Raw genomic sequence first — 24,254 nt, 5'->3', positions numbered from 1 at the left:
ATGGAAACCTTAGTATTAGTAATATGCCTGTGTATATAGAAAAGCCTACAGAATCTACAAGTAGCTACTTAAAGTAATAAGTACAATAAATTTAGCAAGCGCACAGGATAAAATATTGGTATAAAAACTGTATTTCTCTATACTTACAATGAGAAATAAACACTTTAAAATGTTTCCATTAATGATAGCATCAACAAATATTAAATAGGAATAAATCTAACAAAATATGTGTGGGATCTCTATTATGGAAACTATGAATTGCTTCAGAGAGAAAGAAAATAAGACCTAAGTAAAAGGAGAGCTATGCTTTATAAATGAGAAGACTCATTATTTTTAAGATGCCAATTTTTCCTGATTTGTTAGCTTTAATACAATTTCAGTCAAAATATCATAAGAATCTTAACTAGTTCTAAGATGAAATGGAAAAAGATCTGGAATAGTCAAAATAATCTTGAAAATGGAGACATTTGATAGAGTTACAGTAACTTATTTCAAAACTTGCTCTTAATATGTAGTAATAGATATCTCAATAGCATACTTTAAGAATTTAATAATACACAAAAAGATCAATAGAACAATAAAATATCTCACACAGATATTTTCAATTAATTTTGGAACAAGGCCTTAGTCAACTCAATGAGGAAGGAAAGTATTTATGAAATTATACTGGAATTAAATGGATATTTGTACTTAAAAATTATTGTTGATCCCTACTTTGCCAACACACAAAAATTATTTAGCTGGTTCATAGAACAAAATGTAAAGCTGGAGGTAAAAAGATTCTAGAAGAAACTATAGAGGAACCTCCAAGATGGCAGAGGAGTAAGCCGTGGAAATCACCTTCCTTCACACAAATACATCAAAAATACATCTACATGTGGAACAACTCCTACAGAATACCTACTGAATGCTGGCAGAAGACTTCAGACATCCCAAAAGGCAAGAAACTCCCCACGTACCTGGGTAGGGCAAAAGAAAAAAGGAAAAACAGAGACAAAAGAATAGGGATGGGACCTGCACCTCTGGGAGGGACCTGTGAAGGAGGAAAAGTTTCCACACACTAGGAAGCCCCTTCACTGGTGAAGACGGGGGGTGGGCTAGGGGGTGAAGCTTCGGAGCCACGGAGGAGAGCGTAGCAACAGGAGTGCAGAGGGCAAAGCGGAGAGATTCCCGCAAAGAGGATTGGTGCCGACCAGCACTCACCAGCCTGAGAGGCTTGTCTGCTCACCCACCTGGGCAGGTAGGGGCTGGGAGCTGAGGCTTGGGCTTCACTGGTCAGACGCCAGGGAGAGGAATGGGGTTGGCTGCGTGAACACAGCCTGAAGGGGGCTAGTGTGCCACAGCTAGCCAGGAGGGAGTCCGGGAAAAAGTCTGGACCTGCCTAAGAGGCAAGAGACCATAATTTTGGGGTGTGCAAGGAGAGGGGATTTGGAGCACTGCCTAATGAGCTCCAGAGACTAGCGCAAGCTGCAGCTATCAGTGCGGACACCAGAGATGGGCAAGAAACACTAAGGCTGCTGCTGTAGCCACCAAGACACCTGTGTGCAAGCACAGGTCACTGTCCACACCTCCCCTCCTGGGAGCCTATGCAGCCCGCCACTGCCACAGTCCCATGATCCAAGGACAACTTCTCTGGGAGAACACAAGGTGCACCTCAGACTGGTGAAACGTCACACAGGCCTCTGCCGCCACAGGCTTGCCCTGCATTCCGTACTCCTGCCTCCCCTGGCCGGAGTGAGCCACAGCCCCCTAATCAGCTGCTACTTTAACCCGCTCCTGTCTGGGCAGGGAACAGATGCCCTCAGGTGACCTACACACAGAGGCGGGGTCAAATCCAAAGCTGAACCCCAGGAGCTGTGAGAACAAAGAAGAGAAAGGGAAATTTCTCGCAGCAGCCTCAGGAGCAGCGGATTAAATTTCCACAATCACCTTGATGTACCCTGCATCTGTGGAATATCAGAACAGAAAACAAATCATCCAAAATTGAGGTGGTGGACTTTGGGAGCAACTGTAGACTTGGGGTTTATTTTCTGCATCTAATTTGTTTCTGCTTTTATGTTTATTTTCATTTAGTATTTACAGCTTATTATCATTGGTATATTTGTTTATTGATTTGGTTGCTCTCTTCCTTTTTTCTTTAATAAATATATATTTTTCTTTTTCTCTTTTTGTGAGTGTGTATGTGTATGCTGCTTTGTGTGATTTTGTCTGTATAGCTTTGCTTTTACCATTTGTCCTAGGGGTCTGTCTGTCCTATTTTTTTTTTTTGTACAATTTTTAGCACTTGTTATAATTGGTGCATTTGTATTTTGGTTTGGCTGTTCTCTTCTTTCTTTCTTTTCTTTATTTTTAATAATATACTTTTTTCTATTTTAATAACTTTATTTTATTTCTTTCTCTTCTTCCCTTCCTCCCTTCCTTCCTTCCTTCCTTTCTTTCTTTTCCCTTTCCTTCTGAGCTGAGTAGCTGACAGGGTCTCCATGCTCTGGCCCGGTGTCAGGCCTGAGCCTCTGAGGTGGAAGAGCTGAGTTCAGGACATTGGTCCACCAGAGACCTCCCAGCTCCACATAACATCAAATGGCAAAAGCTCTCACAGAGATCTCCATCTCAAAGCTAAGACCCAGCTCCACTCAATGACCAGCAAGCTACAGTGCTGGACACCCTAGGGCAAACAACTAGCAAGACAGGAACACAACCTATCCATTAGCAGAGAGGCTGCCTAAAAACATAAGTTCACAGACCCCCCCCCCCCAAAACACACCACCGGACGTGGTCCTGCCCACCAGAAAGACAAGATCAAGTCTCATCCACCAGAACACAGGAACCATCCTCTCCACAAGGAAGCCTACAAAACCCACTGAACCAACCTTAGCCACTGGGGGCAGACACCAAAATCAATGGGAACTACAAACGTGCAGCCTGTGAAAAGAAGACCCCAAACACAGTAAGTTAAGCAAAATGAGAAGACACAGAAATACACAGCAGATGAAGTAGCAAGGTAAAAACCCATCAGACCAAACAAATGAAGAGGAAATAGGCAGTCTACCTGAAAAAGAATTCAGAATAATGAGAGTAAAGATGATCCAAAATCGATCCAAGAAGAAGATATAACAATTGTAAATATTTATGCACACAACATAGGAGCACCTCAATACATAAGGCAAATACTAACAGCCATAAAAGGGGCAAACGACAATAACACAATAATACTGGAGGACTTTAACACTCCACTTTCCCAAATGGATGTATCATCCAAAATGAAAATAAATAAGGAAACACAAGCTTTAAATGACACATTAAACAAGATGGACTTAATTGGTATTTATATGACATTCCATCCAAAAACAAGAGAATACACTTTCTTTTCAAGTGCTTGTGGAACATTCTCCAGGATAGACCATATCTTGGGTCACAAATAAAGCCTTGGTAAATTGTAAGAAAACTGAAATCATATGAAGTATATTTTCCAACCACAATGCTATGAGACTAGATATCAATTACAGGAAAAAAAAACTGTAAAAAATACAAACACATGGAGGCTAAACAATACACTATTAAATAACCAAGAGATCACTAAAGAAATCAAAGAGGAAATAAAAAAATACCTAGAAAAAAATGACAGTGAAAACATGACGACCCAAAACCTATGGGATGCAGCAAAAGCAGCTCTAAGAGGGAAGTTTATAGCAATACAGTCTTACCTTACAAAACAAGAAACATCTCAAATAAACAACCTAACCTTACCCCTAAAACAATTAGTGAAAGAAGATCAAAAAACCATAAAGTTAGCAGAAGAAAAGAAATCATAAAGATCAGATCAGAAATAAAGGAAAAAGAAATTAAGGAAACGATAACAAAGATCAATAAAACCAAAGCTGGTTCTTTGAGAAGATAAACAAAAGTGATAAAGCACTAGCCAGACTCATCAAGAAAAAAAGGGAGAAGACTCAAATCAATAGAATTAGAAATGAAAAAGGAGAAATAACAACTGACATGCAGAAATACAAAGGATCATGAGAGATTACTACAAGCAACTATATGCCAATAAAATGGACAACCTGGAAGAAATGGACAAATTTTTAGAAAAGTTCAACCTTCCTAGACTGAACCAGGAAGAAATAGAAAATATAAACAGACCAATCACAAGCACTGAAATGGAAACTGTGATGAAAAATCTTCCAACAAATAAAAGCCCAGGACCAGATGGCATCACAGGTGAATTCTATCAAACATTCAGAGAAGAGTTAACACTTATCCTTCTCAAACTCGTCCAAAATATAGCAGAGGAAGGAACACTCCCAAATTCATTCTACAAGACCACCATCACCCTGATACCAAAACCAGAAAAAGATGTCACAAAGAGAGAAGACTACAGGCCAATATCACTGATGAACATACATGCAAAAATCCTCAACAAAATTCTAGCAAACAGAATCCAACAGCACATTAACAAGATCATACACCATGATCAAGTGGGTTTATCCCAGGAATGCAAGGATTCTTCAATATATACAAATCAATCAACGTGATACACCATATTAAAAAATTGAAGGATAAAATCCATATGATCATCTGAATAGATGCAGAAAAAGCTTTTGACAAAATTCAACACCCATTTATGATAAAAACCCTCCAGAAAGTAGGCATAGAGGGAACTTACCTCAACATAATAAAGGCCATATATGACAAACCCACAGCCACCATAGTTCTCAATGGTGAAAAACTGAAACCACTTCCACTAAGATCAGGAACAAGACAAGGTTGCCCACTCTCACCACTATTATTCAACATAGTTTTGAAAGTTTTAGCCACAGCAATCAGAGAAGATAAAGAAATAAAAGGAATCCAAATTGGAAAAGAAGTAAAGCTGTCACTGTTTGCAGATGACGTGATACTATATATAGAGAATCCTAAAGATGCTACCAGAAAACTACTAGAGCTAATCAATGAATTTGGTAATGTAGCAGAATACAATATTAATGCACAGAAATCTTTTGTATTCCTATACACTAATGTTTACTACTCTGAAAGAGAATTTAAGGAATTACTCCCATTTACTGTTGTAACAAAAAGAATAGAATACCTAGGAATAAACCTACCTGAGACAAACCTACCACAGCAGTGAGAGGCCCGCATACCGCAAAAAAAAAATTAAAATAATAAGTGTTACACAGTAGTTAAATTAGTTTGGTAAATACTGGGTTAAACAGCAACAAATTTATTAGTGTAATGGTTCATGTTTTTAATAGGTTGTTGTGTTTTTTCATATCTAAAACAGGTATTGTACATGATATTTCCCAAATTTCTTTGAAATTATCAATTACAAAAAAAATTATCACAAAATTCCTATTTACATCTTGCATTGTATGTGCTATAAAGAATATGTTTAGGGAAGTAATAGGTTACAGATATCTTGGCTTTTTGGTCATCGAGGTCTAATTAAACACTTTTTTTTTTGGAAAAATGAACTTATTTACAAAATGGAAGTAGAGTCACAGATGTAGAAAACAAACTTATGGTTACCAGGGAGTAAGCGGGGAGGGATAAATTGGGAGACTGGGATGGATATATAGACAGTACTAAATATAAAATAGATAACTAATAAGGACCTACTGTACAGAATAGGGAACTTTACTCAATACTCTGTAATGGCCTAAATGGCAAAAGAATCTAAAAAAAAGAGTGGATATATGTACATGTATAATGAGTTCACAAGTCATCATTCTTATGAGTTCTTCCTCAAGTGTGACTCTGAAAGATATGCCCTTCATCTGATATTTTATTTCACGTTTCCTTGCTTTATCAGTTTATTGAGTATTTGCTGAAGTGACCAGTAGTTTCCATACATAATGACACTGACTCCTCCTCTAATCTATTTTTAAAATAAAGCCAGATTAAGTGATACACATTTACTATGCACACACACATATACACACACACCCTGACACATATGTGTATGTGTGGCATGTATGCATGTATGCAAATATATAGCACATACAAAAGGGAGATCTTGTAATACGTAATGCCAGATTTTTCTGTGTAAACCGTCATTCAAAATAATCACATTCTTTTTTTTTTAGGCTTCTAAAATAAGAAGAGATTGAACATATTCTAGGGACTTAGCTACATGCCAACAAAATCCCTATTTCTTAAACTAGAATTAAATCTTCCACAATCTTGTCCTAATCTATTTTCAAATATAACTTCCATCCAAAGCAGCTGCCAAACATAATATATCCTCCTACATTTATCTGATATCCTCCTACATTTATATAACATAATATATCCTCCTACATAATATATCCTCCTACATTTATTTGATATACCTGTTGAAATGAGCAACTAATTCTTACTAAACACCTTCTTCATGCCTTTTCTTATGCTATTCCCTCTGCCAAGAATTCCTTCAGCTTTTTTCAAAGATTAGTGTCAAATTAACCTCTGCAGTATGCTGTTGCTATTTCCCTCAGCTAAAAATGAACTCTAGTTCTGCTAAATGCCATTAACATTTTCAACTTCTGCTCTATAGTTAAAGTTCTACTTTAACTTTTTAAAAGTATATATTGAATTTTCTTACTATATATTGATCCCATGAGGTGAGAATTAACCATTTACAATAATAAATCTCCTATAGACTTTTGCACAGTTTCATACACAGTCAGCTCTCAATAAACACTTGTAAAATAACTGGTTGTTTTTAAAAACCATAGATATTTTTGTTTCTCTTTAAACTATTTCAGAAGATATCCATGGAAATTTTCATAATTACTCTAAGACAATACTACTTACAGATTCCATGGCACTTAATATCTAATAGGTATTGGTAGGGTTCAGTTGTTTTCTGGAGAAGCTACTGTGTGAAGCTTGCTGACTTGTCTGTTTGTATATGATATTTGTAATTATTTTGTTAAATTAACCAGTAATTATATAACTTTCTGTTCTATATATTTAATATATACTTTATATTTCTTATACTCTTAGTTATGGAATTCTTTTGTTTTAATTATCTGATTTCATAAACTCAACAAATTTTATTGACTATTTATTATATACTAGGCACTATGCTAGGCACTGAAATTGTGCTTAAGTTTTGTATAACAGACAAAATATAAACAGGTAAATAATATTCTTTCTCTCTATATATAGTATATTATTTATATAATTAATATTTATAAAATATAGGTAAAATACTTAAATATTATGGCAAATGCTATGAGATCAAAGAAGTCTGTGAGAGATCAAGACTAGATTAGACAACTAGAAAATACTTTTTAGAAGAGGTGATATTTAATCTATTTAAGCAGAGTCTGAAATGTGGGGATTTACTCACCATGTAAAGAAAAGAGAAAAAGAATGGCTGTTATTGAAAAGACAAGAAATAACAAATGTTGTAGAGGATGTGGAAAAAGGGAACCCTCATACACTGTTGATGGGACTGTAAAATGGTGTAGCCACTATGGAAAATAGTTATGGATATTCCTCAAACAATTATGAATAGAACCACAATACGACCCAGCTATTAAACTTCTGGGTATTTATCTGAAGAACATGAAAACACTAATTCAAAAAGATATATGTACCCCTATGTTCACTGCAGCATTATTTACAATAGCCAAGATGTGGAAACAACATAAGTGTCCATCAATAAAAGAATGGATAAAGATATGGTGTATGTATGCAATGGAATACTACTCAGCCATAAAAAGAATGAAATCCTGCCATTTGTGACAACTTGGATGGACCTTAAGAGAATAATGCTAAGTGAAATAAGTCAGATGGAAAAATACAAATACCTTAAGATTTCACTCATACGTAAAATCTAAAAAAACAAAACTAACCAATAAAAATAAACTTATATATAGAGATAAGATTACTGATTACCTAAGTAGAAGGGATTTAGGAGTGGGTAAATTAAGTGAAGGGGGTCAACTGTATGCAGTTGGATGGTAATTAGACTTGTGGTGGTAATCTCTCTTTGGTGTATACAGATGTTAAATTATAATGCTGTACACCTTAAACTTATAAAAGAACAGAGGAAAAATTCATGATAGATATAAAAAACTATTTAAAAGTACCATTATAATCTTAGCAACAAAATACTTGTTAAATCCTTTAAATGTCTCTAACAAAATGGTTCATTTTATTCCATAAATGGCTCATGCTATTTTCATTCTGAAAATAACGTGAATTTAGTCTGTATTTATAAAAGATTTTTCTTAAAAAAAAAAATTAAGAAAATACCTTGTAGTGAGGTATATAATAGGTTTAAAAAAAGATATGGAAAATTCAAAGTTATGCATTTTTTATTGTCTATAGCAAAAAACAAAATTGGAATGGAGAGAAGAGGGCAGAAATATGCCTAATCATGTGTACTTTGCATATGGTGTAACAGTATTTTTTTCCTAGTTTCATGAACTGCTTTTCTTTCTTTCCTTTCTTTTCAGAAAAATGCTTACTAATATTTTGAAATCTTAAAATAATATTATTAAATATATTTACTTCACACTCCTGTTTATTAGGAGGCCTTGCAAGGTTTTAAGACCACAGTTTAATTTAAGGATTGTGAAATGTGAAGAATATCTTATTTAAATATTGTGAATCGTGCATAAATGACTTAGTAGGTTCCTACAGTAATGCCCTAATTATGATATAACTCATTAATAGGAAAATTCCAGTTTATGTTAAATGTTCCACATTTTCACACCTAGGATAAAATCTGAAAACTTACACTATATAAAAATGCAGCATAGGGCTTCCCTGGTGGCGCAGCGGTTGAGAGTCCGCCTGCCAATGCAGGGGACACGGGTTCGTGCCCCGGGCCGGGAAGATCCCACATGCCGTTGAGCGGCTGGGCCCGTGAGCCATGGCCACTGAGCCTGCGCGTCTGGAGCCTGTGCTCCGGAATGGGAGAGGCCACAACAGTGAGAGGCCCGCGTACTGCAAAAAACAAACAAACAAAAAAAAACCCCAAGGGAAGATATTAGGTTTTAGTTTTATATACCCCATCATGGAAATAATAAAATGAAGAATAGGGTTTTTTCGTTTTTGCATTTGTTAAATATACCACATAAAAAAAATCCATATGAAAAATCTCTCAGCACAATGTTAACATATAAATAGACATCTCTTTCTTTTATGTTCCTTTCAAATTTGAACCAGTATCTGTCTCACTTTCCAAGGTATGCCATTTTCTTTCAAAATATATAGAGTAACAAAGTAGAATTGCCACAGTAGAAAACTATATTATAAATGGGAAAACTCTTTGCTTTCTAAAGATTTTCTTCCGGGAGACCTGTTTCAAATCAGCTCTGCATTTTTTTCCCACTATAAAGTAATGCACTTAAGTACATATCCCTTTGTTTCAATAAATAAAGGAGTCATAGAAATGCATTAATCAAGGGCTAGGCCATTATTGGGAAACATATGTATAACTACTTAATTATCAGGATAAATGATTATACTAACAGCAGAAAGGTTGATTAATTTTTTGTTACATACACCTGCATATTAATAGACAAATTGTTGTCAATCCCTTTGCTGTTGAAATGTTCCAAGAGATCATCTAACATATGTTCACGTTACCAGTCCTCTAACAGATAAAAATTCAGTAGTGAGAGGCTATATGAATCAAGCATGCACCATCCTATAGCATAGGTCTGACGACCCCTGAATGTGTCCTGCTCCCGGAGGAAACCAATTTAATGCTTCATCGCACACAGAGTAGTATGTATGAATCACAAAACCTCCAGATAAATTAGTGACAGGTACATCTGAACAGGATTCCTTCTAAGTCACTTATCTGAAGCCAGGCAAGCTTGTTTCATCCTCACTTTCAAAGATAAAGCCACATGGCATGTTGCCTTCGCAGATTCTCACAAAGCAAACAGCCCCGATAGTCCATTTATTGGGGGAAAAAATTCCCTTATTATTTCAGGTACTGTGTACTGTGACAACAAATGGGATAAAGTGAAAACTACCTGCCAGTGGAAAATTCACCAGTTGATACCAGGCTTTATGTCTTCTCTAAGTTTCATAAGCTCTGTGCCTCTTGCTCTTTTACTTTTATTTTTGACAGTTCTGATACCCCACAGTTGTAGCCATGGCAAAGTTCAAGAACAAAACAGCAGGTTATCAAAGACAACTTATCAGAAGCCAAACAGGGAGAAGAGATGCCAACAATTAGTAAGTAATGGAAAGACGGATCTGTGACAGAACAAGGAAAAAAGGTGCACCAATCTTTTATCTTTAACCGACTACTTACTCCATTTGAAAAAAAACTCAGAGAAAAACTGAAACAATAAATATAGGCTCTAAGTACTCAGGGATATTGATCACAGAAAAGATGAAAAAATAAATTATGTACAAAATAGCATAGGAAATGTTTATTTGTAAGGGATTATTTTATAAATTTTATCAACCATAAATAAATTGGAATATCAAAAGTATATAAAGCTATCTGCTTTAAACTAAGTATCAGTGAATAGCACGGTTATATTATCTTCTTCAAAGTTAAGTATCTACTAACTACTAGAATTCTTTAAACTGAACAATAGAACAGACACATCAGTTCTTACTTTCTGCACTTCTTATGGTCTACACTTAAACTTAATCAAGACTTTCATTATATATCTTAATAAAGGCCACGTCTTATCACAAGGTCAGTTATATAGCAGAGCAGAATTCAGTAGCACAAAATAAATAGTACTCACGTTTTAGGTTCCATAGATGGTCCTTCTCATGAAAAATCAGGGTTGTGCTTTCTGGGTGAGTCTGTGTTAAATCAAAATAACAAAAGTCTTAGTTTCCCATGCACTGCCACTTAGAATGCATGCAAATAAACTCCCAGTTAGTCAAGGAGAAAAAAATTGCTTTAAAAGAGTACTGATTTGTAAATTTGGTCCTTTCAAATGTAGATAATATTTACCCCTCCTCTTTCCCCCATATCTTTACAAAATTTCTGCCCAATGAACTCATTACTGTAGAAACTCAACTATGGCTATGGTCAGTTAATGAAATTCAGGTCTGGGATTAATCTCCATAAACATGTACACAGTTGGGCTTCTGGAATTGGGAGAGACAAGGGTGATGCTGGAAAGGAAAAATAAGTAAACCATATAATTTAAAGAATGATAAATTCTTACGATAGATTTAGCTAAATTAAGTGCTGTCCTATATTTGAGGTGATTCATAAAATTCTTAATGTACAAAAAATGAAAGCAAAAATACTATGAAAACATAACCAATACCATATTCAATGACACTGTGGGGAATATTAATGTAATATTCATGTAGCTACTAAGTTTACCTTCTTTGAAATTACACAGGTTTAATTAGATTAGATGTATGTTCTTTACAGCCACAATAATTTAAGCAATATTAAACACCATTTAAAATATGCAAGAACTTCAGTTAGCATGCAACAAAATTATTTTTGCTCTATCCAGTTACTATGTTTATACTGAGTTATTATTTACAATGCACTTTAACATCGTCAATAATTTCTTGGAAGCTTCAGTATTTGAGAACTAAATGTTCAATTAAAACATTAACCTGCTTGTGAAGTACCATATTATAATAATGTTAGTTTATTTTTATGAATTAGAGAAATATGCAAATGTAATCAGAACAATTAGTTTGAATATTTAAAAAGCCAAATGTCATGTGTGTATTTAAATTTTATAAATAAAAACTCATATAAAAGTCCTTAATTACTACATGTCAAACTTTATTCACTGTATAATGGAGTGTTCAGATTTTCTGGTTAATTATCCATTTATTTAACAAATAGATCCTGACTAAGATGGCCTTACAATTCCCCTAGGCTTGACTAAACTTTACATAGGTTTCTTCTGATTTTAGGCCCCTGACCTCCCTTTTCTCAGAGCATTTACTTTAAACTTGCAATTATGAATTATTTTTCTGGCCCTTTGAGATATAATTCTTTTCCCAACCTCTTGCCAGTTTCACAGCACAGGAATGTCTTTCTCAAGGACTTGGGAGCCACCCTTTCGAGATGTAATCATCAAGAAAAATAGTGTCTCTATCTCCTAGCGTCTAGGTGAGGGTCCAAGCCTAATAATAGGCACTATTAACAAACCCAAATGACCTCATCACATTGACTAACTTCCTCCTAACATCTTCTAGTATTATTATTTTTAATTAATTAATTTATTTTTGGCTGCATTGGGTCTTCGTTGCTGCCCGGGTTGCTCCTCTAGTTGTGGCGAGCGGGGCCACTCTCTATTGTGGTGCGCGGGCTTCTCATTGCGGTGGCTTTTCTCGTTGTGGAGCATGGGCTGTAGGCGCATGGGCTTCAGTAGTTGTGGCTCGCAGGCTCTAGAGCCCAGGCTCAGTAGTTGTGGCGCACAGGCTTAGTTGCTCCACGGCATGTGGGATCTTCCCGGACCAGGGCTCGAACCGCTGTCCCCTGCATTGTCAGGCAGATTCTTAACCACTACACCACCAGGGAAGTCCTCATCTGCTAGTATTTTTTGACCAGATCAGGTCAGCTCTTAAAAATTTCCCACCATATATTTCAGCAGAGTTAAGTTCAATATCTCCTCCCTTTTACAATAGTCTTGAATAAAGTCTTCCTTGACTGTTTAACTCCACGTGATGCAAGTTTCCTTTATGTTCTCAAGTGTTCATTATGTGCCAACACACTAGTAATTCAGTGGTAGAGAAGGCAGACACTGTACTTGCCCTAACAGAACCTATGGTCTAGTTGGGAGACAGAGACATGTAAATTGACATTTAAAATAGAAGGTGATCAATACTATGACTGTAAGAACAGAATGGGGCATCAAATAAAAGTGGAGCAGATGATAAAAAGTATAAAAGAATAAGTGTGATTGAATCTATCACTTCACATGATGAGGTATCATCCAGAGAAGCTGGACAAGGGAAAATGCTCCAGGAAGAGGGTTCAGCATGTGTGAAAGCTTAGAGACAAAATAAACATTTCAGTACAAAGAAAATAAGATAGAAATGGCTGGATTGTACACAGTGATGTGGGGGAGTGGCAGGAAATGGGGCTGAGATGTAAAAGAAAGGAGGTAAGAAAAGGCACTTAGTCATATAGTTGTTCACTTTTTTTTTTTTTTTTTTTTTTGCGGTATGTGGGCCTCTCACTGCTGTGGCCTCTCCCGTTGCGGAGCAGAGGCTCAGGACGCGCAGGCTCAGCGGCCACGGCTCACGGGCCCAGCCGCTCTGCGGCATGTGGGATCTTCCCGGACCAGGGCACGAACCCGTGTCCCCTGCACTGGCAGGCGGACTCTCAACCACTGCGCCACCAGGGAAGCCCTGTTCACTTTTCTTTTAACGAACATGTTTACAGGGGAGGTGATATAACAAGTTCAATGCCAAGGGCTCTGGTGTCAGACAATCAGGCTTTGAAATCTGGCTCTATCTCTTACAAGTTGTATGAATTAGGAAAGTAGTCTAAACTCTCTTAGCCTCAGTTTCCCCATTTCATAAATGACAAGAATAAAAATACTCACTTCATGAGGTTTTGTGAGGATTAAAAGGAAAATTCCACATAAAATATTCAGCACAAGGCTTAGGACATGAAAATGATTGATGGTGATGATGGTGATGAATATGATGACGACAGAGACAATGATAGAAAGTAATCTATGATGATATTAGTGATGAGGGGGCCATACAAGGGTCACAGTGAATTTTCTGAAGAAAAGAGAAACTGCTGAAGCATTTTTTTAAAAATTTTTTTATTGGAGTATAGTTGCTTTACAATATTGTGTTAGTTTCTACTGTACAGCAAAGTGAATCAGCAATACGTTTACATATATTCCCTCTTTTTTGGATTTCCTTCCCATTTAGGTCACCACAGAGTATTGAGTAGACTTCCCTGTGCTATACAGTAGGTTCTCATTAGTTATCTATTTTATACATAGTGTATATATGTGTATACACAGTAGCGTATACATGTCAATCCCAATCTAATTCATCCCAACCCCCCTGTCCCTCTTGGTATCCATACATTTGTTCTCTACGTCTGTGTCTCTATCTCTGCTTTGTAAATACGATCATCTGTACCATTTTTTTCAGATTCCACACGTATGCATTAATACACGATATTTGTTTTTCTCTTTCTGACTTACTTCACTCTGTGTGACAGTCTCTAGGTCCATCCACGTCTCTACAAATGACCCAATTTCATTCCTTTTTATGGCTGAGTAATATTCCATTGTATATATGTACCACATCTTCTTTATCCATTCCTCTGTTGATGGACATTTTGGTTGCTTCCTTGTCCTGGCTATTGTAAACACTGCTGCAATGAACACTGGGGTGCATGTGTCTTTTTGAATTATGGTTTCCTCTGGGTATATGCCCAGTAGTGGGATTTCTGGGTCATACGGTAGTTCTATTTTTAGTTTTTTAAGGAACCTCCATACTACTCTCCATGTTGGATGTATCAATTTACATTCCCACCAACAATGCATGAGGGTGCCCTTTTCTCCACACCCTCTCCAGCATTTACTGTTTGTGGATTTTCTGATGATGGCCATTCTGACTGGCATGAGGTAATACCTGATTGTAGTTTTGATTTGCATTTCCCTAATAATTAGCAATGTGGAGCATCTTTTCATGTGCCTGTTGGCCATCTGTATGCCTGAACCAAGTTTAAAACAAGACCTACATTACACTAGAAAGAAAAATAGTGGGCTAGTCAGATAATAAAACTGACTTCATTAAAAATGGAGGACTACTATCAAGTTTACATTTTGAAATAGCATTCTGATTAGTTAGAAGAATGCTTTTAAAGTTGAAAAGTGAATGCTATAATCTCTGTTTGGATGATAAACTATGTAGTAGATGTCTTTGTGATCATCAGTTGGTATGTTTTATAAGGGGAGTTTTGTTTAATCACACAAATCAGTTGAATGGATATCATCTCCAATATATAATGCAATAGTAATCATAAGAGAAAGAGTTAATATGTATTTTAGCATATTTGTCAGATGCTGCTTTTTGCTACTTACATGTATTAACTCATTTAATCCTAATAACAACCTTATAGACAGTATTGTTATTCTCATTTTACACATGGAAAAATTGGAGCACATAGAAGTTCAGAAATTTGCCCAATTCACATAGCATATGGAGAAGCACAGATTCAAACCACATAGTCTGGATCCAAAACTTGTATCCTTAACCCCTGAGTGAAGAGTGCTATAATAGAGTAGTTTTTAGAGTACCTGGAGCTTAGCAAGTGGTACTATAATCTAAGAGGATATTAAGGAATCAAACAAAGAACTTTGGGGCAATAGGATAAAACACTATTTTAACAAAGTAGAAAGCACAAAGAGGATAAAATTAGAGTAACTTAAAAAAGGAAAGGATATATCAGATAGATTTTCATGAATGAACTGGATATTTGTCTCCTTGAGAACCAAACATAGACTACTTTACAGGAAAATCTGTAATGGTACTTATTTTTCCCTTTCCTCCCAACTAGATATAATTAACTAGATATGATTACTCCATTTCCTAAATGCCCTTGTATTTTGCTAAACATATATAAAAATATGTTTATCCATCTCAAATAAATCTGCAATCAGCAACACTCTGATGGATTTCTATTATACTTAAACAAAAATCTAAAATTCAGACTCCTCCCCATGGCCTCTCCGATTATATTCTTTCCTGCTGTGTATACACACACACACACACACACACACACACACACACACACACAGAGTATATGCCATTATCCAAGATACTCCTGGCATAATAGTTTTTGTTTTCCTCAAACACACAAGGGTTCCACTGTTTCTTTGCTGGTATAATATTCACCCAAATCTTACATTACCAGATCTATCTCACATGTTTGTTTGTCCACTTTCTACCCCATTTTAGAATATCCTTTAAGAGATATATGGTGCCTATTTTTAGGGATGATAATTATTCTTTGCTAAAGACATTCCATTTTTAGTTGAGAGAACTGTACCTGCTGTCTCACTCCTGGCCCTTCTACACTCCCTACCTCTTTTGACACTATCTGATGGTAATGAGTATCTCTCTTTCCTAGCAAGTGTCACAGATTCCATTTTACATGTGTTTCTATTATTGTTGGTAAAATGATTACCAGTTTTAGGTCCCACAAAGAGCAGAGGCCCTGTTTGTTTTTATATTATATCCTGTAGGAAATCAGAATATACCACCCCAACATATGCCACTTCTGAATATGGATTACTTTGAGCTGAAGGTAATTGAGAATCAACAGATTCAGAAAGAAGCCTTCTCAGGAATTCCCTTATGTGACTAAAAGCAGAAACTTCAGAGAAATGAGGACTGCCCTAAATCCTTTCTCTGGGAGATTTTATGGCCTTAAAGAAGATGGAGAATCAACATTAAGTCTTCACCAAAACAAACAAACAAACACAAACCCACAAAACAAACAAAAAAGCTTACTAAAATAGGCTTTACTTTCCATTAGTTTCCCCATATATTTACCCTCCTAGAAGCCCAAATTTCCCTTTCTTTGTCTAGTCCACAAGTTATTGCCCTTTGTTAAAAATATAAGCTTCCAAGTCTAACCACTTCTTGGGGGTTCACTTCTTTTCTATGGAGCCTACATGCATGTAAAAACAAAATAAATGAACATATGCCTTTTATCCTTTTAATCTGTTTTTTTGTCAGTTCAATTCGAAAGTCCCAGTACTACACCTTAGAGGGTAGAGGAAAATTTTTTCTTCTGCTACTATCCGCAGCACTTAAAGCAATGCCTGACTCAATAAATACTTGATGAATAAATGATGGGGAATGGGCAGGAAACCACGCACTTGGAGCGAGTGATTCATAGGAATCAGCAAATGAACACTATCGACGGAAATTACCAAAGAAAGGTTGATGCAAACAGAGTGTACCATGTTCAGTGCTGTCCTTATCATCATGACTGTTTCTAGAAGTTAGATGAGGTCCAAAGGCAAACAGCACAAATAATAATAACAAATACAGACAGACAGATAGATAGATACATAGATGATACATAGATAGATAGATAGATAGATAGATAGATGGCTCGAATGAGATCGAGATGAGAAGTCCAGGGCTGCTTTGGCAGCTTTGTGGTCATCAGACCCAGGAGCACTTCTGATTTTCCACTCTAAGCAAATGACTTCTACCTTTAAGGCATTTGGAATCTTGTTACCTCAATTGCAGCTTTTACAAGTTTCAGGAAGCAGAAAATAGGGAGGGAAGAATGCAAAAAGACACATACAATAGCTTTAGTAGGACCCTTAAAAAGAGCTATTCTAGAAACTGACCTAAACTTCAGCTTATATCTTATTGGAAACACCTTTCAAAACGGAAACTGAAATGTGGATATATAGATAATTCTATTGCCACCTCAAACAATGAAATGATCTATTAGTAAGGTAAATGGAAGAAATATAAACAATTTTTCTTTTCTCTTATGAAAAGTATCCATTTTTAACTTTTTAAGCATTTTGCATCATAAAACTGTGTTTGTTTTGGTTTGTTTTTACTGAAGGAAGTAAGTCTTGGCAAAATAATTTTTATTACATATTTTCCTTTAAACTTACTGAGCCATAACAGTAAAAAAGGGAATCTCAGGATTAAAACTGGACTCATGGTTTGAAATATTAAGAACTGTGAATTTATAATGGCAAGCACTAACTTCAAGTGCATTCCAGATATATACATGAAGATGCAAGATTTTCTCTTATAATCTGTCTACTTTCAAATACATCCCCATCAGCAACCTGATGAAACTTCAACATCTTATCTCCAGTCCTTCACTACCCTCTTTTCAACTCTAATGAAGCTTCATTCCATCATTTCTTAATGTTAAAGCTACTGAAGCTAAGCCATAGCTGAAGGAAGGCATTCTTCTTTGTCTTTTGAATGTGTTTTTTATGTGTCTGTGTGCTTACATTTGAGTTGAATGCTTGCTGTTTTGGTTATTTTTTTTTTTTAATTGGAGTACAGTTGCTTTACAATGTTGTATTAGTTTCTGCTGTACAATGAAGTGAATCTGCTATATGTATACATTAATCTCCTCCCTCTTGGACCTCCCCCCCACTCTCCCCCATCCTACCCATCTAAGTCACCACAGAGCACCGAGCTCAGCTCCCTGTGCTATACAGCAGGTTCCCACTAGCTATCTATTTTACACAAGGTAGTGTATGTATGTTAATCCTAACCTCCCAATTCATCCCACCCTCCCCTTCCCCCTGCCATTTCCACATGTCCTCTTCTTTTTACACCAAATAAGGAATCTATGCAGTGATGACCTGAATTGGGAGAAGTTTGGCAGCTCTACCATTTCTTCATTCTGCTCCTTTGCTAAACTTTCCTGTTACTTGTTCTATGCTGAAAACAGAATTATCTGCCAGAATAAAATGAGGATTGCAGATTCCCTAATTTATCCCCATTCCCTCTTTTCCCCAAAGATAGCCTGCATTTCAAAGAAAATCTCTTCATGAAAATCAAATAGATAGGGTAAAAGTCAAGGAAATAACCATTTAAGGATATAGGTTCTCTCACTAAACTTGAGAAGAAGTTGTTCTGTTCAAAGAATAGAAGTGAATATAATTTGAAATGAAATTATATTTGTACTCTTAAACTCATTTTAGAGTTTTATTTTAAACTTATTTTGATTCTCAAAAGAGAATTTGTTTTTAATTGATAAGGTAAGATCCTGAAGAACTAAAAGACTACTTGTTTTTTTTTACTCCTTGAGAGTTTTGCTATTCTGAAGAAAAAAGCTTACCTGTGCCTGTCCCCACTACCCCAAAATGAACTAACTTCTGAAAAGTTGACTTTAAAAATTTTTGCCATTGTTAAAACATAGAGTTAAATAAAATTAAATTCATTTTCTCTACTATTTCTTGTTAGCACTTTAGAAATATCAGACAGGTTCCAGTTGATTGTACCTTATACACACTGAATAGAGACTACATAGGTGTGTTTAAAAATCCCTAAAATACAAAGGACTTAATTGAGAAAAACGTCACCTCTTTTAAGTGTTAAATAGCCAGCAATAAAGCTGTCTCTTTCCTCAGTGTGTGTGTCTGTTTAAGGGTGATGGTGGGATGAGTTCTAAAGTACCAAACATAAGATTTCCCAAGAGAAGGCTGCTGTCCACTGGATTAGTTATGTGACATCTTTGGCTATCAAATAACAGCTAGCTTCTATTTAGTTTGTGACTATTCGGATAACTATTTACAGGTGCATACATATCTTTCAGCTTGTGTATGTCCTATAAAAATTCCTAAGGAGAATACTAATGAAATCATTGAAGAAATATTCCATTACTTATGCATCATAACCTCAGGCATTCATTTTTTCTTTTGAAAATTTTAACACAAGATATTTCAGACATACTAAGATAATTCCCACACATACATTCAAGGTAATGTAATATACTCATTTTTTAAAAACGTTAAGAACCGACCTTAAGTTTGTGACTAACCATAAGTTTCCTTTATCCCCCCTGCTTTATTGAGGTATAACTGACAAAAAGCAGCATATATTTAAGATTTCCAATGTGATGTTTTGATGTACATATACATTGTTAAATGATTACCACAATCAAGCTAATTAACATATCCATAAACTCACACAGTTATTTTTTTCTTTTTGTGATGAGAACATTTAAGATCTACTCTCTTAGCAAATTTTAGGTAAACAAAAACAGTATTGTTAACTGTGGTTACCACTTGGTACATTAGATCTCCAGAACTTACTCATGCTGCTTAATGGAAAATTTGTACCTTTTGACTAATATCTCCCTATGATCCCCATTTCCTTGTAACCACCATTCTACTTTCTACTTGTATGGGTTTGATGTTTTTAGCTTCCACATATAAGTGAAATTATACAGTATTTGTCTTTTTGTGCCTAGCTTATTTTACTTGTCAAAATGTCCTCCAGGTTTATATATGTTGCTGCAAATGACAGGATTTCCTACTTTTTTAAGGCTGAATAATATTTTATTGTATATTATGTCCCGTTTCATTGTGTGTGTGCACACACACATGCACACATGCACACACATATCAAATTTTTCTTGATTCATTTGTTGATGGACACTTAGATTGTTTCCATGTACTGGATATTGTGAATCATATTACAATCAACATGGAAGTATAGGTATCTTTTCAAGAGAATGGTTTTGTATCTTTGGGATATATAATCAGAAGCAGAATTTCTGAATCATATGCTAGCTCTGTTTTTAACTTCCTAAGGAATTTTCATACTGTTTTTCATAATGACTATACCAATTTACATTCCCACCAACAGTGCACAAAGATTTCCTTTTTTCCTTACCTTGCCAACACTTATTATCTTTTGACTTTTTGATAATAGCCATCTTGTTGTCAAACCCAAGTTTGTGTGCCTGACACACAGTGAGGACAAACAAACTGAAACATCAGAGTTTGGGGCACAGAAAGTTTTATTGCAGGACATCAAGCAAGGATAAGGGTAGCTCATGCTCAAAAGACCGAAACTCCTTGATGGCTTCCAGAGAAGAGTTTTTAAAGGCAAAATTTATGGTGAGGTCTTGAGGGCTCTAGGGTGTGTGACTTTCTTCTGATTGGTTGGTGGTGAAGTATCAGGGTGATATCTCCAGAATCTCAACCTTCTGGTCCCAACCAGTCTGGGGTCTACTTGTGTGTGGTCACTATGTAGTCACCATCCTCCATCTCCACATTTTGTTTTCTCTTTGTTGACTTGGGAGTTATATATTCTCTATCACTTTAGTGATTAGTAAATGGCAATTTGCAAATTGTATTCAACTAAATCTAAAGTTACTTCGGTATCTCTCCCTGCTCTAGCACATTCCAAGAACCAAAGAACCAGAAGAACCACATCTTTCATATAGGTTGGTATTAAAGTGACACCTTGCTTATAAATGTCCTGCTATTAATCAGTATGGTTGTTTTGGTTGTTGCTTTTTTTCTTATTTTGTAGCCAAAGTGTTTACTAATTTATTTGCTTACCATTGCTTTGTGTTCATCTTTATCTTTCTGGGTTAATTATTTCCAAGTAAAGTACAAATTTACATGGCTTTTAAATGAGGATCTTGTTATAATTTTTGGACCTTTTCTTGAAAATATTTTGACCTTACTCTCTTCTTTTTTCCTCTTCTTCTCTTCAATACTAATTTCTGAGAATCAACTACCAATAAGGCACATGTTAGTCCCACAGCTTGCAGTGGATACAAGGGCACAAAAAATAGACAAATATATTCCTGTCTTCACTAAGCTTAGCTTTAGCTGGGAAGAACACTGTGTGCTCTTAACTCCCTTCCACTAGTCAGTAAACTACCAAAGGAAAGAGAACTTCTCTCCTCTCCACTGTCTTCTTGATACAGAATTCCAGAGTCACTTTCCTTCAGACATTTGGAGATACTGGGTTTTAAGGATTCTATTTAATGAGAAGTCAGCTGTTGTTAAAATTCTAATACCTTTTAAAATAATATATAATTTCTCTTTAATTTTCTCTTATTTTACATGTTTTTCAGTTTTATTATAATTTGTTTAGATGTGGCTCTATTGTCTTTGTTTTCTGGTCAGGATAATATTTGATTCTTCAACCTGAGAATTTATGACTTTTATCTATCCTGGGGAACTCTGTAATTATAACATTAAATATTGCTTCTCACACATTATCTCTTTTTGGAAATTCCTTTACTTATATGTTGGCACTTCTAATTCTATTTTCTGTATTTCCTAACTGTTTTTCCCTATATTTTTCTGTCCTCAATGCTGAATATTTTATATTCTCTAAAATCGGAATTACATTTAAATATTCTATTTAGATGTGTCTAATCTGCTGTTTAACCTATCAATTAAGGTTTTATTTTATTGACTATATATATCTTTGCTGAAAGTTCTAGTTGATTGTTTTTCAGATGTGTTCCTTTCTCTCCAAACCAAATTGTTCTGTCATTATATGTGGGTTTTAGTTTTCCTTTTATTCCTTTAACCATTTTATGTTTCCTGATTTCATAGTCTCTTTCAAACTGGTCTATGATTTTAGAGGGTATAGTCCTTCTTCCCTTATGCTTTAATCTCATTCTACCTTTTGATTTGGACATTTTTGTTGTGAATCTTTCATAGTGTTGTATAGTTGCATGAACTTGGGGGATACAGCAGTGGTCCTCTTCAGATTCATTTTGCATTTGTTTCTCTCCTGAATTTCAGGGGTTTCACTAAATGAAGACCAGTTTGTCATCGTTGTTATTCATTTCATTGTTATTTTTGCTGTTGATCTGTTGGCTATAGTATATGTATGTAATTTACATATGTGTGTGTATATATACATATATATAGATAGATATGTATATATAATATATATATATGTATATATGTAAATTAGAACTCTGTGCCCAGAAAATGTTCTGAACTTTTGTTTTCAGGTTTTCACAGCATATTTGTTTTCCCTAGAAAGATCCCTGAGGAGAGTTAAACTTTCTTGCTTCTTTCCTGCGGTCCACTTACAAGATCCTCTCCATCAGAAGCCCTTTTCTCCATTCTATTCTGGACTTTAAAAGTCCAGCTCATTCAGGAAGTACATCTGACTGTGGTATCATACCTGGCTACCAGCTTCAACTGTATCAGTTCAAAAGGTTACTGTGCTAGCCACAAGTTCCTTCTCTGTTTACGACACCTGCAAATTTCCCTTTCATTTCTTCTTTTACTTTCAACAATTTACTATTCAGTTTAAGGTAGTTTGTCCAATATTGTCAAGTATTTGTGGCAACAGTGGGTGGTACAATACATATTTAATCAGAGCAACATGTTAACAGGACAAGAATTACATATGGTTCTAAGAACAAACACTTCCTTTCTCCTTTCTGCTATAATTATAAGTTGATGATTTCCATGTTCCTTTGGAATTCACCTTACATAAAATAAAGTCACATATTACCCTTTTCCAGAACACTGACAAAGTATAAAATAGAGTGTTTTATGAATTTCTGTAGTCTCATCTTACATAATGCATTTTTTCTTGCTGATTTGAAAGGTAAGTACAAATGCCTGCTGTTGAATTTAAAGAGCTATCTCTTTTTAAACTTCAATAGACTCTTCATCTTTTAGATTCTTTTATGGTATTTAATTCACTTTGTGAACATAGATTTAGTACTATTTTCCCTGATCTTGGCAGGACTAGATTGCTAATCAGTATCATTCTGGATCCTTAATAGCTTCTTCTTCCTCTTCTAATTTTTGTGTCCTAACTCAAATTTTTTTTAGTGCACTATTCTTTTGTATTTACTATTTCATTTTTAGAAAACAGGAGTAGTACAAATTACTGCTTTATTAGAAATCAGTTGAATCAGGGCATCAATAAGAAACAGTTTCCCATTTATTAAGAAGTGATTACTGAGTGTCAACTTTGTAACATTTACTGAGCTAAAAGTGAGGTGCCCTTTACAGTCAAAAGTGAGGGGGTAATGATATAGTGTATTAGATCTTAGAATAATGACACAAAACAAAAAGAACAAAAAGCAGAACATTTCATTCAGGCAGGTAGTAACAGGGAAGTCTTCCACCAGGGTGTGATAACTTGAACACAGACTTGAAAGATAAATAGAAATTTTCAACTTGAGAAAGCAACATGTACAAAACATAAAGGAGAGAGTAATCACGATGAGTAAGAAAAATGCAAGCATTTAGTATAATTAAACCAGTATAATTAAACCATATGTTATATGTGAAAACTTGTCTAGTGATGAGTTCAATGAGCTTCCAGATGTAAGCAGTTACCAGATCTTGAATGACTTTGTTTCTACGAAGGGAGTTGAATCTTCTTTAGAAAGTAATGGAAAAGAATAGATGGGTGCTAACAAAGGAAGCACCTTGACTAAATATACAGGCAGCATAGAGTACTGAGGGCAAAATATCTATGATTCTCATCACTCAGTAAAGAAGCTCTACTGCTCCTCAGTATTTGTTTTGCTGCTTGTTTTTGTTTTGTTTTTTCTGTTTAATCACCAAAAGTTCTCTGAGTCAATATGCATGCATAATTCCTCAGGTACATTTATTTCAGTAGTATTGACTATATCCTAGCACTAAATGCATTGTGCTAAGTCCTAGAAATACTAAGATAAATAAGACAGGTTTCCTGTTTTCTCAAACTTTACTACTTTATTGTGGGAGGGCAGTCCCTTTCAATAGCGTGTCAAACTGCCTTCACAAAATTATGCAAATTTGTGTGTGTGAGAAAGAGACACACACACACGCACACACACACAC

At 35.4% G+C, this 24,254-nt stretch overlaps 1 protein-coding gene across 4 annotated transcripts in view; it reads right to left on the bottom strand.

Annotated features, from left to right (window-relative positions):
* Nucleotides 1-24,254, bottom strand: part of MGAT4C (MGAT4 family member C) — a 611,229-nt gene that overhangs the window by 268,064 nt on the left and 318,911 nt on the right. For all 4 annotated transcript variants that reach the window (XM_060305864.1, XM_060305862.1, XM_060305865.1 and 1 more), the window contains one exon: nt 10,710-10,770. The gene's annotated coding sequence lies outside the window, so the exon portion shown is untranslated. The remainder of the gene's footprint in view (nt 1-10,709; nt 10,771-24,254) is intronic.

This window comes from Globicephala melas, chromosome 10 (genome assembly GCF_963455315.2).
Source record: "Globicephala melas chromosome 10, mGloMel1.2, whole genome shotgun sequence".
Taxonomy (NCBI): domain Eukaryota; kingdom Metazoa; phylum Chordata; class Mammalia; order Artiodactyla; family Delphinidae; genus Globicephala; species Globicephala melas.
This window is presented reverse-complemented; position numbering and strand designations above follow the sequence as displayed.